Genomic DNA, 14,957 nt, shown 5'->3' on the forward strand with positions numbered 1-14,957 from the left:
TTTCTTCTAGGGAAACCAGAGCAGCAGCTTCCTGTATGTTTTCCTATAAATCCTCTTACCTTTACTGAAGTGGGGCCCTCCAGTGTTCCTCTGAGAATGTTCCCATGTACACTAGCAGCAAACAGCCAGGATCCAGCACGCACATACGCTGACGGAGCTGATGATACTCTGAGCTTGTGTTCTGTACACAGCAGATTTAAGCAAGTGGCTTGCCAAAAATACATTGCTATTCACCCTGGAATAAGCCCAGCACTCCCAAACCTCAGCATGTGCTGCTGCTGAACCGCCTATGTCCCTGTTATATAGTCAGATCAACATGTGTGACCTAGGCTAAGGTGAATAACAATCCAAACTAGTATACAATCCGTGATACAACACAGCTCCCTTCAGTTTTATAGGCTCTATCATAGCTGCTGCATTGCAGGCATTGCCAGACTATAAAATAAAAGAATCTCTGCTACTTATTAAAGGGGCTATCTGGGAACCGAAAAGTATTAGTAGTGTACTCACTGCAATATGTGAGTACACTGCAATAATACATTGCGGTCCCCCGTCGCGCTGATTTACATTTTTATGGCCCTGGCGGGGGACCAGAAGTCTAGTGGCACAGTCTTCCTTCATGACTCGTCGTCATGTGACCAGCCCCGCTCTACTCTATGTAATCGCTGTACAACTGCTACTGCTAATACATAGAGTACATCGGGGCCGATCACACGACGAAGAGTCGTGTAGTCATGAAGGAAGACTGTGCAGCTTGATGCAGAATAACACGTCAATTTTGGGTGCCACTATTATCAGAAATTAGATCTATGCAAAACAATGAGTGACATCACATCTGTGACGTCTGTATCAGGAGACAGCGGCATGCTATATGCAGCAAGATTTAAATTTAAATGTATTTATTGGAAAAAATTGTCACTTGGACAATAGACTGAAATGTAATTGTGCTGCTGCTGTTTAAATACTTGAAGCAGAACAATACAGCAATTTTTGGTGCCACTAGTAGATATATGCAAAACAATGGGTGATGGCATGTCCACGACGTGTTTCAGAAGGCAGTAGCATGCTATCAGCATCAGGATTAATATTATTGAAGATTTGTAAATGATGTGATGAAGATTGGAGTTTCACAAAGTAATGTAAGCAATGTATAGCTGCACCAGCACTCACTCCCAGCAATGTCATAACTAACACACTGACACTGAATGTCTCTAAAATATCTCTATAAAATTATTATAAATCTAACTATATATTCTATTTTTCTCACTATGAAATACACTTACTGACACTAATCCACTATCTATCTGTATTCTATGTTTTACTATCTCTATTCTCAATCTCTAACTCTGTCTGAAGTCGTGTCTCTCCTCTCCCCCACAAAGAAGCATGATAAATGGAGAAAAAAAGTAGGATAAAATTCTCCAGCGCTGTCCAAATATTGTGGAATTGAAGGATTCAATCCAAGGCAAGAAGTTTAAATAAGATATATGTTTAATGGATAAGAATGCTATGCGTTACGAGATAGGATCGATCTCTTCATCAGGCAAAGAAACATATTACGAGATGGGACCGATCTCTTCATCAGGCAAAGAAACATATTACGAGATGGGACCGATCTCTTCATCAGGCAAAGAAACATATTATAGAATTTTATCCTCCTTTTTTTATCCATTAATCTCGATCTACTGAGGGAGCCCTGACAGCCCCTGCACGGATTTACCAGCTGTAGTTCTTTGAGACCATACAGGCACTTCTGGGTGTACACCACAAGGTAAGAACAACCGCTTACCCCCGACCCTTTGTCACTTTAAACAAGAGATGATGCACGATGTGCGCCGGGTATTTTTTTTCTCCTTGTCCATAGACAAAGAAGCATGAGACTGTTTATAGTTGTTATGACTCCTATGACTATCCTCCTCATCTCAGTCATCAGTGACTCACATCCTATAACCCTCATGATTGGCTGGGCTAGAGGGAGGGCTGCCTGCAAGGCATTATGGGTAAACCTCCTGGGCCACCGCCCGATGTCATATGATCCTTCTTCTATATCTTCTTGTCTTCTTCTGATCTGAAAAATGGCAGCTTCTATTTCGAACTAAACCAAAAGTTTAAGATTTTTTAAAATCCGAAACTTTTGGGAAATTTGTAACAAATTCCATTCGTGTAGAATCGATTCTCTCATCTCTAGTGGTAACCCTGCCACAGAGGCTGCACAGAGGGTAATGTATTTGTTGTTTCTGTGGTGTTAACGAGAAAAAGAATGGAACACCCTCAAACATTTAATAAAACGTAATCTACATTTATTCACATTAAATATTACTGTAAGAATATTAGAGTATTGCATAATCATTAGTTCCCTATTAGATCATTATATAAAATTGATTCGAGCCTGATGCAGGACCAAACTTAAAAACAGCCAAACAGCCGGGAAATGTGAAATTCCTCTTGGTTGCCTACATTCCCCTTAGCAAACGGAGACTGCAAATGTGAACCTAACAACAAACTGTTGTCACTCAATAGCCTGCTACTGGGCAGACACACATTTAGGGAGAATTCTCACGTCCAGAATGGCAAAATTAGATGCGGCATTGCAATGCCGTTTTTATCCATATTGCCTGTACAGAATAACATGTAAAATTATGGTAATTTGCTGTAAAACGTGTGCAGTTTTGCAGGTACCATTTGTCATGTGAGAATACACCCTTACAGTTTGCATATATAATTATATATGACTAGGGCAAATAGAGATCATAGATGCATATTCTATTTCAATAATCGCTTTTTCCAAAAACACACCCTGTCCAAACGTGTTTATTTGACACAACAATGGCAGGTCATAAACCTGTTCTTATTTACCCTGGTTATCCCTTCTCACTCTCACCTGTGTACTAATGGAAATACTGGTCACACCGAGGAATAAACCAAAGGTTACAGATTTGTAGGGGAGGAATGTGCATGTGAGAATCAGAACTGCTAGAAGGACTAAACCAAAATAGAGGGGAGAACTACACCCACTACTACTGCTGTGGCTTCGCAATGCAGGTTCCACACTCCGCACCCTCTTTATGATCCAGAGTGGTGAGTGGCTGCAAAGAGCACGATCACCCGTTCAATTATGTGGGTGCTGAGTAATACTACATTTAGCCTGTTTATATTGAAAAGTATCTTGACTTGGTAAGGAATTGAAACACAGACGCCCAATTTTATTAATAATGGGGCATTTTGCACCAATGTAATTGTAGAGGGTAGTTTGCGCGAACTGCTTCTAAATTATTAAGTCATTTAATAAATCTGGTTCATTTGGAATTGTCTGACTATTTAAATTTAGTTTTATGTCGGTAATGATCAGCCATACATTTGCAGCACTTGTTTCCACCTTTTTTTAACCCCTTCCCCGTGCATTCATTCTGAGTCTTTAAGGGTTAGTCCCAACTTATATTTAAATCCCCAACAGTTCCCTATCTTAAATATATTAATCTTTGTAAATACCTTTCATTTTCTCTAGTGCAGCGTTTTCGAGATATCTGATTGTGTCCACCCCATGCCTTGGGATTTGTTTAGGTGGTCATTGCTATGGTTCCGTCCACCACCGCCGTTTAGCAGCCGCTGCCGAACCTGCGCAGTTCTCCCACTGACAGTCTCGGTAAAGCATGCCGGAGTGTCGGGAGCACGCTGTAGTTGCTTATCTTTTCAATGTGGCTGCTCCCGGGCACGCGCAGTAGGCCTGGAGCTCTTCCCCTGTGCACTCGGCACAGGGCTTCGGAGCAGTAATCAGTTCAGACACACGGCACTTGGGAGCAGAGATGAGGTAGACAGCAGCTAAAACAGTGAGGATTCACGGCGGGATGTACTGTAAGGGGGCTACCATGACAAATCGCTGCTTGTACACGTTGTTTGGAATCCTCATAATGCTATTAGAATTTTTACATAGCAGCATTGGGGGCGCGCAAATTAGCAATTTTGCTATGTCTTTATTTTAATAGGTTATAACGTTGTAGGAATTATATGTATCCCTATGAATTTGATATTGTTGTTTTTGTTTTGTTTTTTAGCAGAGACAGGGCTTTCTTTTGGTGATATATAATATAGCTTTTCTTTTTTTTTCAAAATCTAACAAAAATGTGGGGAAAAAAATCAGTTTACTTCAATCTGTTGTGTAAAAGTTTTTAAATAAATAATGTTTTTGCTTTTGCATGCTTCTAGATTTATTTCTGTATTTGTTCTGATTGCATGGATAGCAAATATTTTATTTTACTAGGCATGGACTCGAACTAAGGGCTTATTTACACGAAAGTGATATACGTCCGTCGCACGGACCTATGTTAGTCAATGGGGCCGTGCAGACAGTCAGTGATTTTTGCGCAGCGTGAGTCCGCTGCGTAAAACTCACGACATGTCCTATATTTGTGTGTTTTTCGCGCATCACGCACCCATTGAAGTCAATGGGTGCGTGAAAATCACGCGCACCACACAGAAGCACTTCCGTGGGACATGCGTGATTCGCGCAACTGCAGTAAAAAGTATGATTGAAAACAGAAAAGCACCACGTGCTTTTCTGTTTACAAACATACAGTGTCATAATGATGGCGGCTGCGCGAAAATCACGCAGCCGCACATCATATGGTGATGACACACCGAGCTGTTAAGTACTTTTCCGCGCGCAAAACACCGCTTTTTTTGGCGTGGGCGAAACGCACATGCTCGTGTGAATCCGGCCTAAAGGTGTCCAATTTGGCCTAAGGATGACTGTTTCCGATGCTGTTTTATTTGCACCATTGTATCTTTGCAGAGGCGCTGTGGTGTAGGTTTTTAGAAACACGTCTTTTAGGGCACTAATAAGTGGCCTCAGTTTGTGAAGGTGATCGCTTCTCAGCAAGCTCTCTAAATTGTTGTTAAAACGCATTAATGCCTCGTACCTACTACAGGACATTATTGAAGAACTGGGGTTGCATGAGTAGAACCTGGTGCCCAATAAGTATGGGTGGACGTTTTCTTTACAGTGCCCATAATCAAATTGAACCCTAAACATTTTTTTTTGTTTACGGACATTTCTAGGAACCCAGACCCTTGCATCAAATACTGCCACGCATAGAGCTTTGTCTGGTTCGCAATTAATTGCAAAAGCTCATCTGTGAAAAAAATAATGTGGGACAAAATTTGTGATGTAAATGTTTATACCCGGTGTTGCCATAAATCGTGCATAAATACTTTATTGGATATGTTTGCTGCAGGAACCCAAAAAATTGACAGTACTATATGATTTCCGGTTCCTGCATGTGCGCCTGTGACTTCGACTACAGCAGCATCCTCCTTAGAGTTATGGTGAGTTGTGACAGAAGCGCCAGAAGCAGTACTTGTATCATCACTGCATATTTCCGCTTCTGACGCAATTTCTGTGTCACTGCATGAATTAGGGCACAAAATAGCGTAAGCTTGCTCTGCACTATAGTTTATGCTCCACTATAATACATATGCTAAAACTATAACGGTGTAAAAAAAATAAAAATATTATATCTTTTTTTTATTTTTATGAAAGAACAAAGAGTTATGGGATGTCCGAAGAATATGGGTCAGCTATTAGGGTAATAAAAATCTAACCCTAACTCCAACCCCTAACACTAACTTGGGGCCTGTTCACATCAGCGTCACCCTTCCAATCATGGGTTCCATTAGACCTTTCCATCAGCGAAAGACAAACGGAAACCATAGCTTCTGTTTGCATCACCATCGTTTTCAATGGTAATGCTTCCGTTGCGGTTATTTTTTTTTCACAGAAACAATAGCATATTCGACTACGCTATTGTTTCCACTAAAAAAAAACCTGAAACCTTGCGGAATGGAAACAAATGGAAACCAATTGCAATGGAAGCATTAACATTGAAATCAATGGTAATGCAAACGGAAGAGATGGTTTCCGTTTGGCTTTCCGTTCATGGGTGTTCCCGGAAAGGTGACGCTGAAGTGAACACACCCTAATATAAGCCGAAAAAAAAAAATGGGGGACTAAACTAAAATGTAATGTGTTGTGTTATATTGTAACTTTCTAACAGTTTTCTGCTTTCTCTACAGGACACCGTCCCTCCTCTCACAGAGCCACAACTGAGGAGAGGCAGAGAGCACAGGAGAGCCAAGCCCACTGTGCAGCGAGTGGTGATCGCTATTATAGGCTGCGCACAATGATCACCACAAATTTGGTGCAACTTTTTCTCCAACATCAGGCGTGAACTGAATAATAAATGTGGTAATTGTAAATATAAATAAATGAATAGACGTTTACTCATTCCTACCAACAGCACAATAATGTGTAATAAGGAGGTATTTCTGACCCTGCAACATGGTAGGACAGGTGGAATTTTTCAAGTGTAACTAAACTTTAAAAAAAACTTTTGACAAGTCTTAGGGATATGTCAGAAGTTTTGATCGGTGGTGGTCTGTGTGCTCGGACCCCTACCAATCGCTAATATGAAATGGCAGAAGCGCTCGAGCGAGCACTGTGCCGCTTCGTTTCTGCTCGGCTTTCCTCAGAGCAGTGTGCGGGCTCAATAGAAAGTCTGCGTGTACTCCACTCGCTCGGTTTTCCGAGGAAAGCCAATCAGAAACTAAGCATCACTTTAATTAAATAAACTATTAAGTAGATAAACCCCCCTACGCTATAAAAAGCTATGCTAGTGCCTTTTACCGTTTTTTCTGTCCTTTGAACAGTTGCTGTTCAGGAGTTTTATATCCCCTTTTTAGTGTTTTCTACTTTATTTTACTTATTTAATTTCTTCTCCCTCCTACCTCTGCTTCTGGTGCGATACTGGGAGATTTCAGGCTGTTTCTCCCTCCATTGTAGGTTAGTGCCTGTGACTGATGTGACTTGCTGCACTCCTGCGCCTTTCTTCTGGGTGATGAGCGGAGTGTCCATTCATACAGGTCCTGTGCCACTTCCTTTCCATTCTCCCACATGGAGCAGGGGTAGGAGCCCCTTCATTTATACTGAGCGTTCTCTTTCCGCTGCCTTTTTTGATCGCAGTTACTGGGTTTTGTGATCGAGTTTTCTTTATAAGCTTGCATTAAGGTACTTTTGGCATTCCTCTCCTCTTCCTACTCTGGTTGGTAGGGATTGTTCATTTATTATTATTTTTTCAGTATGGGCAACAGATGCTCTTAGAGAATAAAATCCAAGTCTATTATTTTTACGGAATATTTTCAGTAATGTGGAAAATACTGTTTATGGCTAAGGCCCCTATGCATTTTCTCAGATGATAGTGAACTAAACACAACCACTGAAGCATTTATCACCATCAACTAGGTAAAATGTGGACGCAGGAACAATCAGTATTTATCGATACTGTTACATCTATGGCAGTGGTGGTGAACCACCACATTAGGGCCTCAGATGCAGACCTTGACTCCATCAGCATAAGGGTATGTGCACACGACCTCTTTGCAGACGTAATGGGGGCATTTTACGCCCCGAATTACGCCTGAAAACACGGCAAACATCTGCCCATTGCTTGCAATGGGTCTTACGATGTTCTGTGCAGACGAGCTGTAATTTTACACGTCGCTGTCAAAAGACGGCACGTAAAATTATGCTGCGGCGAAGAAGTGCAGGACACTTCTTGGGACGTAATTGGAGCCATTTTTCATTGACTCCAATTACGTCCGTAAAAGACGCAGCGAAAAACACGTGCACTTGTAAAAACGTATGAAATTCAGGAGCTGTTTTCTCCTGAAAACAGCTCCGGAATTTCAGACGTATTTGGCGTTGTCGTGTGCACATACCCTTACATTTACGTTGACACAACACAGCGTTTCTTTTTTTTGACAGCCCAGCATAAGGAGTTATGGAAATGGCTTAAAAAAAAAAAAAAAAAAAAAAAAAAAAAAAGACTGCAGCACACTGGGGCAAATTTTTCTGTCTTCCCTTATGAGGTTCTTTTGCTATCCTTCCAACAGTATCAGAATGAAGAGTGTGCAGAATGCAAATAAAGTCACAGCACCTCATACAGCGATAGTCAGTCAGTCATAACCACAAAGCTCTAACATACATGGTCAGTTACAGGTGTCCCCAAGTGCAGCTATAAGCCCCACATACAAAGTGCAACCTATTGCCCCATATCTACATGCTCCCCCCACCCTTATAGAATTACCTCAATGAGCATGTAATGCTGCCACCTGCTGGATGAATTAAGTATCCTCTAAAAAGAAGGCATTATTACATTTTGACGGTGGGAAGGGAGCCTGGGGCTGACAGTTTCTCCCCACTTAAAGGGGTTATGCGGAGACTAAAAATTTCTCTGGATTTATATTTTTGGGTGAAAAGAAGTCACTTACTATTGTACTTTCATTTTTAATTCTGTACTAAATCGTGCAATTCAAACTTGGTGAAGTAGTGTCGGAAGTTCAGTCGTGTCCCTAATATTGAGGACCCCAGGATATATGGACAGTGACTTCGGGGAGCAGTGCTGGAGACGCCGGGCAGAGCGCTAGCTGATGCTCTTCTAAGGGACTCCAGCGATAGGCAATGTGCCAGCCCCTTGCGGTCATGCGCTTGATAACACGCTGACACAAACGGCACAGGATGCAAGTCGCGTTGGGCTGTCGGCACGTCATCAATATTAGGAAAACTACAGGACTTCCGGCACCACTTCACTGGGTTTGAACTGCACAATTCAGTACACAAGTAAAAATTAAAGTACACAAGTAACTACTTTTCACAAACAAATTTAAATCCCAAGCAATTTTTGGTTCCCGGATAACCAAAAACTAAATGTCTAACCTAGCTATTGTTCACTACCCTAACAATAAAACAAAAAGTTTAAAAAGGTACCCACACGCATGGTGGATTTGTTAGCAACAAAATCCTCATGTGCTATGTGCGGATTTCACCCCTTTTACATTGAAAAGGGTAAAATTTGCAGTGAGCCAGTAACAGAATGCGCATGATGAAGATTTAAAACTTTGCAGCATGCTCAGATTTCTGTTCGGAAAATGTTCAGCAGCATGTGGATGAGGTTTGTTCAAATCTGATCCACATGGCTGGTACTATAAGGGTATGTGCACACGTAAACTGCATTTACGTCTTAAATTACGGAGCTGTTTTCAGGATAAAAGAGCTCCGTAATTTCAGACGTAATTGCTCGTCCTCGCATTTTGCGAGGCGTCATTGACGGCCATAATTTAGAGCTGTTCTTCATTGAATTCAATGAAAAACGGCTCAAATTACATCCAAAGAAGTGTCCTGCACTTCTTTGACGAAGCAGTCATTTTACGTGTCGTCGTTTGACAGCTGTGAAACGACGACGCGTAAATTACAAGTCGTCGGCCCAGTACGTCGGCAAACCCATTCAAATGAATGGGCAGATGTTTGCCGACGTATTGGAGCCGTATTTTCAGGCGTAAAACGAGGCATAATACGCTCGTTTACGCCTGAAAATAGATTGTGTGAACCCAGCCTAACCTGCTGCACATTTTCCATGAGCAAATCCACATGGAAAGTCCACAGCATTTGCATCCCGTGTGTAGGGAGTCTAATCTTCACACACGCCTTTTGTGCCATTTTATTTGAACAAAACATCACAGCATAAAGCATAATACTCAATGCGATTTCTAGAATCCAATTTAGATCCCATGCTATTAAAGAGTCTCTGTCACCAAATTATAAGTGCCCTATCTCTTACATAATGTGATCGGCGCTCTAATGTAGATTACAGCAGTGGTTTTTATTTAGAAAAACTATAAATCAATTTTGACGGAGTTATGACCTATTTTAGATTTATGCGAATTACTTTCTTAATAGACAACTGGGCGTGTTTTTACTTTTTGACCAAGTGAGCGTTGTAAAGAGAAGTGTATGACGCTGACCAATCAGCGTCATACACTTCTCTCCATTCATGTACTCAGACATCGTGATCGCGCGAGATCACGATGTGCTGTCACTTACTCACACATTAACTTTCCTGAAGTGTCTTGAGAGTGAATAGACACTGCTTCCAGCCAGGACGTGATGTCTATTCACAATCCTGACACTTCGGTAACGTTTGTGCGTGACTTACTCACACAGCACGATCTCGCGAGATCACGCTGTAAATGACAGCACAGCGTGATCTCGATGTGCTGTGCTTTAAGTCCCACACAAACGTTACCGAAGTGTCGGGATTGTGAATAGACATCGCGTCCTGGCTGGAAGCGATGTCTAAACACGCCCAGTTGTGTATTAAAAGCCATTAGCATAAATATAAAATAGGTCATAACTTGGTCAAAATTTATCGTTTTTCTAAATAAAAAACACTGCAGTAATCTACATTACAGCGCCGATCACATTATGTAGGATATAGGACACTTATAATGTGGTGACAGAGCCTCTTTAACCCCTTCCCGACATTTGACGTAAATGTACGTCATGGAAAGCATTGACTTCCCGCAAAATGCCGTACATTTATGTCAAATGTTTGGCACCGGCTGAGAAGCTGAGTCGGTGCCATCATCGTCGGATGTCAGCTGTATCTTACAGCTGACATCCGACTGTAACGGCGGGGGCCGAAATTAGCTTCGATCCCCGCCATTAACCCCTTAAGTGCAGCGCTCAAACGCGATCGCTGCACTTAAGGTGTTTGCAGCTCATCGGAGCCCCAGCAATGAAATTGCCAGGGTTCCGGTGGCTGCAATGGCAACCGGAGGCCTAATACTGGCCTCCCGGTCTGCCTAGCACCGAAGCCGGTCAAGATCCGCCCGGCGGCGGAGCCTGATCGGCTTCCGTAGCTGCCGGCAAGATGGCGCCGGGTCAGGAGCTGATCCGGCGTCATCAGCGGTGGAAGTCAGCTGTACTGTACAGCTGACATCCACCTGTAACGGCAGGAACCGGAGCTAGCTCCGATCCCTGCCATTAACCCCTTCGATGCAGCAATCGAAAGAGATTGCTGCATCGTAGAGGTTACTAGCAGATCGCCAGCCCTGAGAGGCAATCGTGACTGGCGACTGCTGTTATGGCAACAGGAGACACAATGGTCTCCTGCTCTGCCATTACGGAAGCCGATTTAGGCCCCGCCGGGAGGCGAAGCCTAATCGGCTTGCTGTCAGTGAATGACTGACAGATCTAATACATTGCACTACATAGGTAGTGCAATGTATTAGAAAAAAAAAAAATCTGACCGTTGGACCTTCAAGTCCCCTAGTAGGACTTGAAGAAAAGTGTAAAAAAAGTATAAAAAAAGTGTAAAAAAAAAGTGAAAAAAATAAGTTTGAAAACAATAAAAGTTTCAAGTAATCAAATAAAACACAATCCCCCTTTTACTCTTATCAAGTCCTTTATTATTGAAAAATAATAATAAACCATATGTATTTGGTATCGCCACGACCGTAACGACCTGAGGTATCAAAATATTATATTATTTATTGCACGCGGTGAACAGCGTAAAAAAAAAAAACGCAAAAAACTTTACCAGAGTTTGTTTTTTGTCACTTTGCCCTACAAATATTAGAATAAAAAGTGATCAAAAAGTCGCTCGTATCCAAAAATGATACCTATAAAAACTATAGCTCGTCCCGCAAAAAACAAGCCCTCATACACCTCCGTCGACAAAAAAAATTAAAAAGTTATGGTTCTCACAACTTGGCGACAGAAAAAATACATTCTTTTTACAAAAGTAATTTTATTGTGCAAAAAGTTGTAAAACATAAAAAAGTGCTATAAATTAGGTATCGCCAGAATCGTACTGACCCGCAGAATAAAGGTAACATGTAATTTATAACGCATGGTAAACGCTGTATAAAAAAAAAAGAAAAAAGCTGTGCCAGAATTGCGTTTTTTTGTTTACCTGGCATCCCAAAAAATAGGATAAAAGGTCATCAAAAAGTCACATGTACCCCAAAATGGTACCAATAATAACTACAGCTCGTCCCGCAACAAACCAGCCCTCATACCGCTACGTCTATGAAAAATAAAATTAGTTATGGCTCCAATAAGTCAGGAAATAAAAAAATATGCAGTTGTGCCCGAGGGGAACATTTCTTCTGTTTCAAGAGTCGATTTATCAAGGACCTAAAATTAGGGAACCAGGAAGGGGAGAGCCCAAACATATCCGCTGGAAGAGACGGTGCCCGTATTATACCAGGACAACACTTTCCCAGCAAAATTCCCCAAACTGCAAAAGGTGCGGAGTGTGGACCAAAAGGGGGATAAGAAATGACACCATTTATCAGTGCGACACTGGCCTGTGCGGAAAGGATTGCTTCACAGCGTAACACACATCTATGGATTATATATATTTTTTTTATACCACCTGACTATGCCCCTTATATACTCCTCCCCGCTTACATGTACCCCCACATTATAAAACACCAGCAATACTCAAACAAATATAGTACCAAGCAAAATCCGCTCTCCAAAAGTCAAATGGTGCTCCCTCGGCTCTGAACCCTACAGCGTCCCCAAACAGCAGTTTCCTTCAACATATATGGCATAGTCATACCCGGGAGAACCCTTTTAACAATTTTTGGGGTGTGTGTCTCCAGCGTCATAAGCTGGGCATTACATATTTGCCACTGAATGGCATATCTAGGGAAAAATATAAATTTTTAATTTGCACCATCCGCAGCGCATTCATTTATGGAAAAGACCTGTGGGGTGAAAATGCTCACTACACCCCTTAATAATTGCCTTGAGGGGTGCAGTTTCCATAGTGGGGGGTCACTTATCAGGGGTTTCTTTTTATTATTTCACATCTGAGCCTCTGCAGTTGTGAACCAATACTTTGTAAATCGCCAAATTAGGCCTCCACTCCGCATGGTACTCTTCACTTCTGAGCCCTGTCATATGTCCAGACAAAAGATTAGGGCCACGTGGATGTAGGGTGTTTCTAAAACCGGGAAACACCGCATAATAATTAGAGAGCTGCCTTGTTATGGTGGCACAAGCCGGGCACCACATATTGGCATATCTATGGAAAAAAATCCCATTTTCACTCTGCAACATCGAGTGAACACTAATTTCTACAAAACACCTGCAGGGTTAAAATGCTTACTACACCCCTTGGTAAATGCATTGAGGGGTGTAGTTTCCAAAATGGGGTCACTTCTGGGGGGTTTCCACTGTTTTGGGCCCACAGGCGCCCAGAAACCAATCCAGCAACATCTGCACTCCAAATGGCGGTCCTTCCCTTCTGAGCCCTGCCGTTTGCTCAAACAGCAGTTTATGACCACATATGGGGTATTGCCGTACTCGGGAGAAATTGCTTTACAAATTTTGGGTTCTTTTTTTCCTTTATTTGTTGAGAAAATGAAAAAATTTGCGCTAAAGCTACGTCTTATTGAAGAAAAAGGACTGTTTTTATTTTCACTGCCTAATTCTAATAAATTCTATGAAACATCTGTGGGGTCAAAATGCTCACTACACCCCTACATGAATTCCTCAAGAGGTGTAGTTTCCTAAATGGAGTCCCTTTTTGGGCGTTTTCATTGTTTTGTCCCTTCAGGGGCTTTGCAAATGTGACCTGGCCTCCGCAAATCATTCCTGCTAAATGTGATCTCAAAAAGCCAAATAGTGCTCTTTCCCTTCTAAGCCCTGCCGTGTGTCCAAACAGCCGTTTATTACCACATGTGGGGTATTGTTTTACTCGGGAGAAATAGCTTTACAAATTTTGTGGTGCTTTTTCTCCTTCAGTCCTTCTGGAAATGAGAAAAAATTAGCTAAACCTAGATTTTTTTGGAAAAAATGTAGATTATTATTTTCAGGGCCTACTTCCAATAATTTCTGCAAAAAAACTGTGGGGTCAAATCGCTCACTATACCCCTAGATAATTTCCTCAATGGGTGTAGTCTCCAAAATGGGGTCACTTGTGGGGGGGTTTCCACTGTTTTGTCCCCTCAGGGGCTTTGTAAATGTGACATGGCCTCCGCAAACCATTCCTGCTAAATGTGAACTCCAAAAGCCAAATAGCGCTCTTTTCCTTCTCAGCCACGCCGTGTCTCCAAACAACCGTTTATTACCACGTGAGGTATTGTTTTACTCGGGAGAAATAGCTTTACAAATTTTGCGGTGCTTTTTCTCCTTTAGTCCTTGTTGAAATGAGGGAAAAAAACGCTAAACCTACATTTTCTTTGAAGAAATGTTGATTTTAATTTTCACGGCCTACTTCCAATAATTTCTGTAAAAAACCTGTGAGGTCAAAATGCTCACTACACCCCTAGATAATTTCCTTGAGGTGTCTAGTTTCCCAGATGGGGTCACTTTTGGGGGATTTTTACTGTTTTGTCACTGCAAGAGCCCTTCAAACCTGACATGGTGCCTAAAATATATTCTAACAAAAATAAGGCCCCAAAATCCACTAGGTGCTCCTTTGCTTCTGAGGCCGGTGCTTCATTCCAGTAGCACGCTACGGCCACATGTGGGACATTTCCTAAAACTGCAGAAACTGGGCAACAAATATTGAGTTGCATTTCTCTGGTAAAAACTTCTGTGTTATAAAAAAAATTGTATTTAAAATTTATTTCTGCAGAAAAATATGAAATTTGTAAATTTCACCTCTACTTTGCTTTAATTCCTGTGAAATGTGTAAAGGGTTAAGGCATTTTCTAAATGCTGTTTTGAATACTTTGAGGGGTGAAGTTGTTAAAATGGGGTGACTTTTTGGGGGTTTCTAATATATAAGGCCCTCAAAACCACTTCACAACTGAACTGGCCCCTGTAAAAATAGCCTTTTGAAATTTTCTTGAAAATGTGAGAAATTGCTGCTGAAGTTCTAAGCCTTGTGAGGTCATAGAAAAATAAAAGGATGTTCAAAAAACGATGCCAATCTAAAGTAGACATATGGGTGATGTTAATTAGCAACAATTTTGTGTGGTATAACTGCCTGTCTTACAAGCAGATACATTTAAATTGAGAAAAATGCAAATTTTTGCAATTTTTCGCAAATTTTTGGTGTTTTTCACAATTAAATACTGAACATATCGAGCAAATTTTGCCAGTAACA

At 41.5% G+C, this 14,957-nt stretch overlaps 1 protein-coding gene and 1 long non-coding RNA gene across 5 annotated transcripts in view; one reads left to right on the forward strand and one right to left on the reverse strand.

The window, feature by feature from the left end:
- The window catches only part of PHKG1 (phosphorylase kinase catalytic subunit gamma 1), an 85,959-nt gene extending 85,559 nt beyond the window's left edge, over positions 1-400 (reverse strand). For all 3 annotated transcript variants that reach the window (XM_075850395.1, XM_075850392.1, XM_075850393.1), the window contains exon 1: positions 60-400. The gene's annotated coding sequence lies outside the window, so the exon portion shown is untranslated. The remainder of the gene's footprint in view (positions 1-59) is intronic.
- Positions 401-2,134: 1,734 nt separating this feature from the next.
- On the forward strand, positions 2,135-6,219 carry LOC142740988 (uncharacterized). Of its 2 annotated transcripts, none has more exons than XR_012880950.1 (3): positions 2,135-2,219; positions 5,232-5,322; positions 6,070-6,219. It is a non-coding gene; the product is annotated as an uncharacterized LOC142740988 (long non-coding RNA). The 2 variants fall into 2 exon arrangements; XR_012880949.1 differs by lacking the exon at positions 2,135-2,219 and adding an exon at positions 3,011-3,174.
- Positions 6,220-14,957: the final 8,738 nt, after the last annotated feature.

Source organism: Rhinoderma darwinii, chromosome 2, assembly GCF_050947455.1.
Source record: "Rhinoderma darwinii isolate aRhiDar2 chromosome 2, aRhiDar2.hap1, whole genome shotgun sequence".
Lineage (NCBI taxonomy): Eukaryota > Metazoa > Chordata > Amphibia > Anura > Rhinodermatidae > Rhinoderma > Rhinoderma darwinii.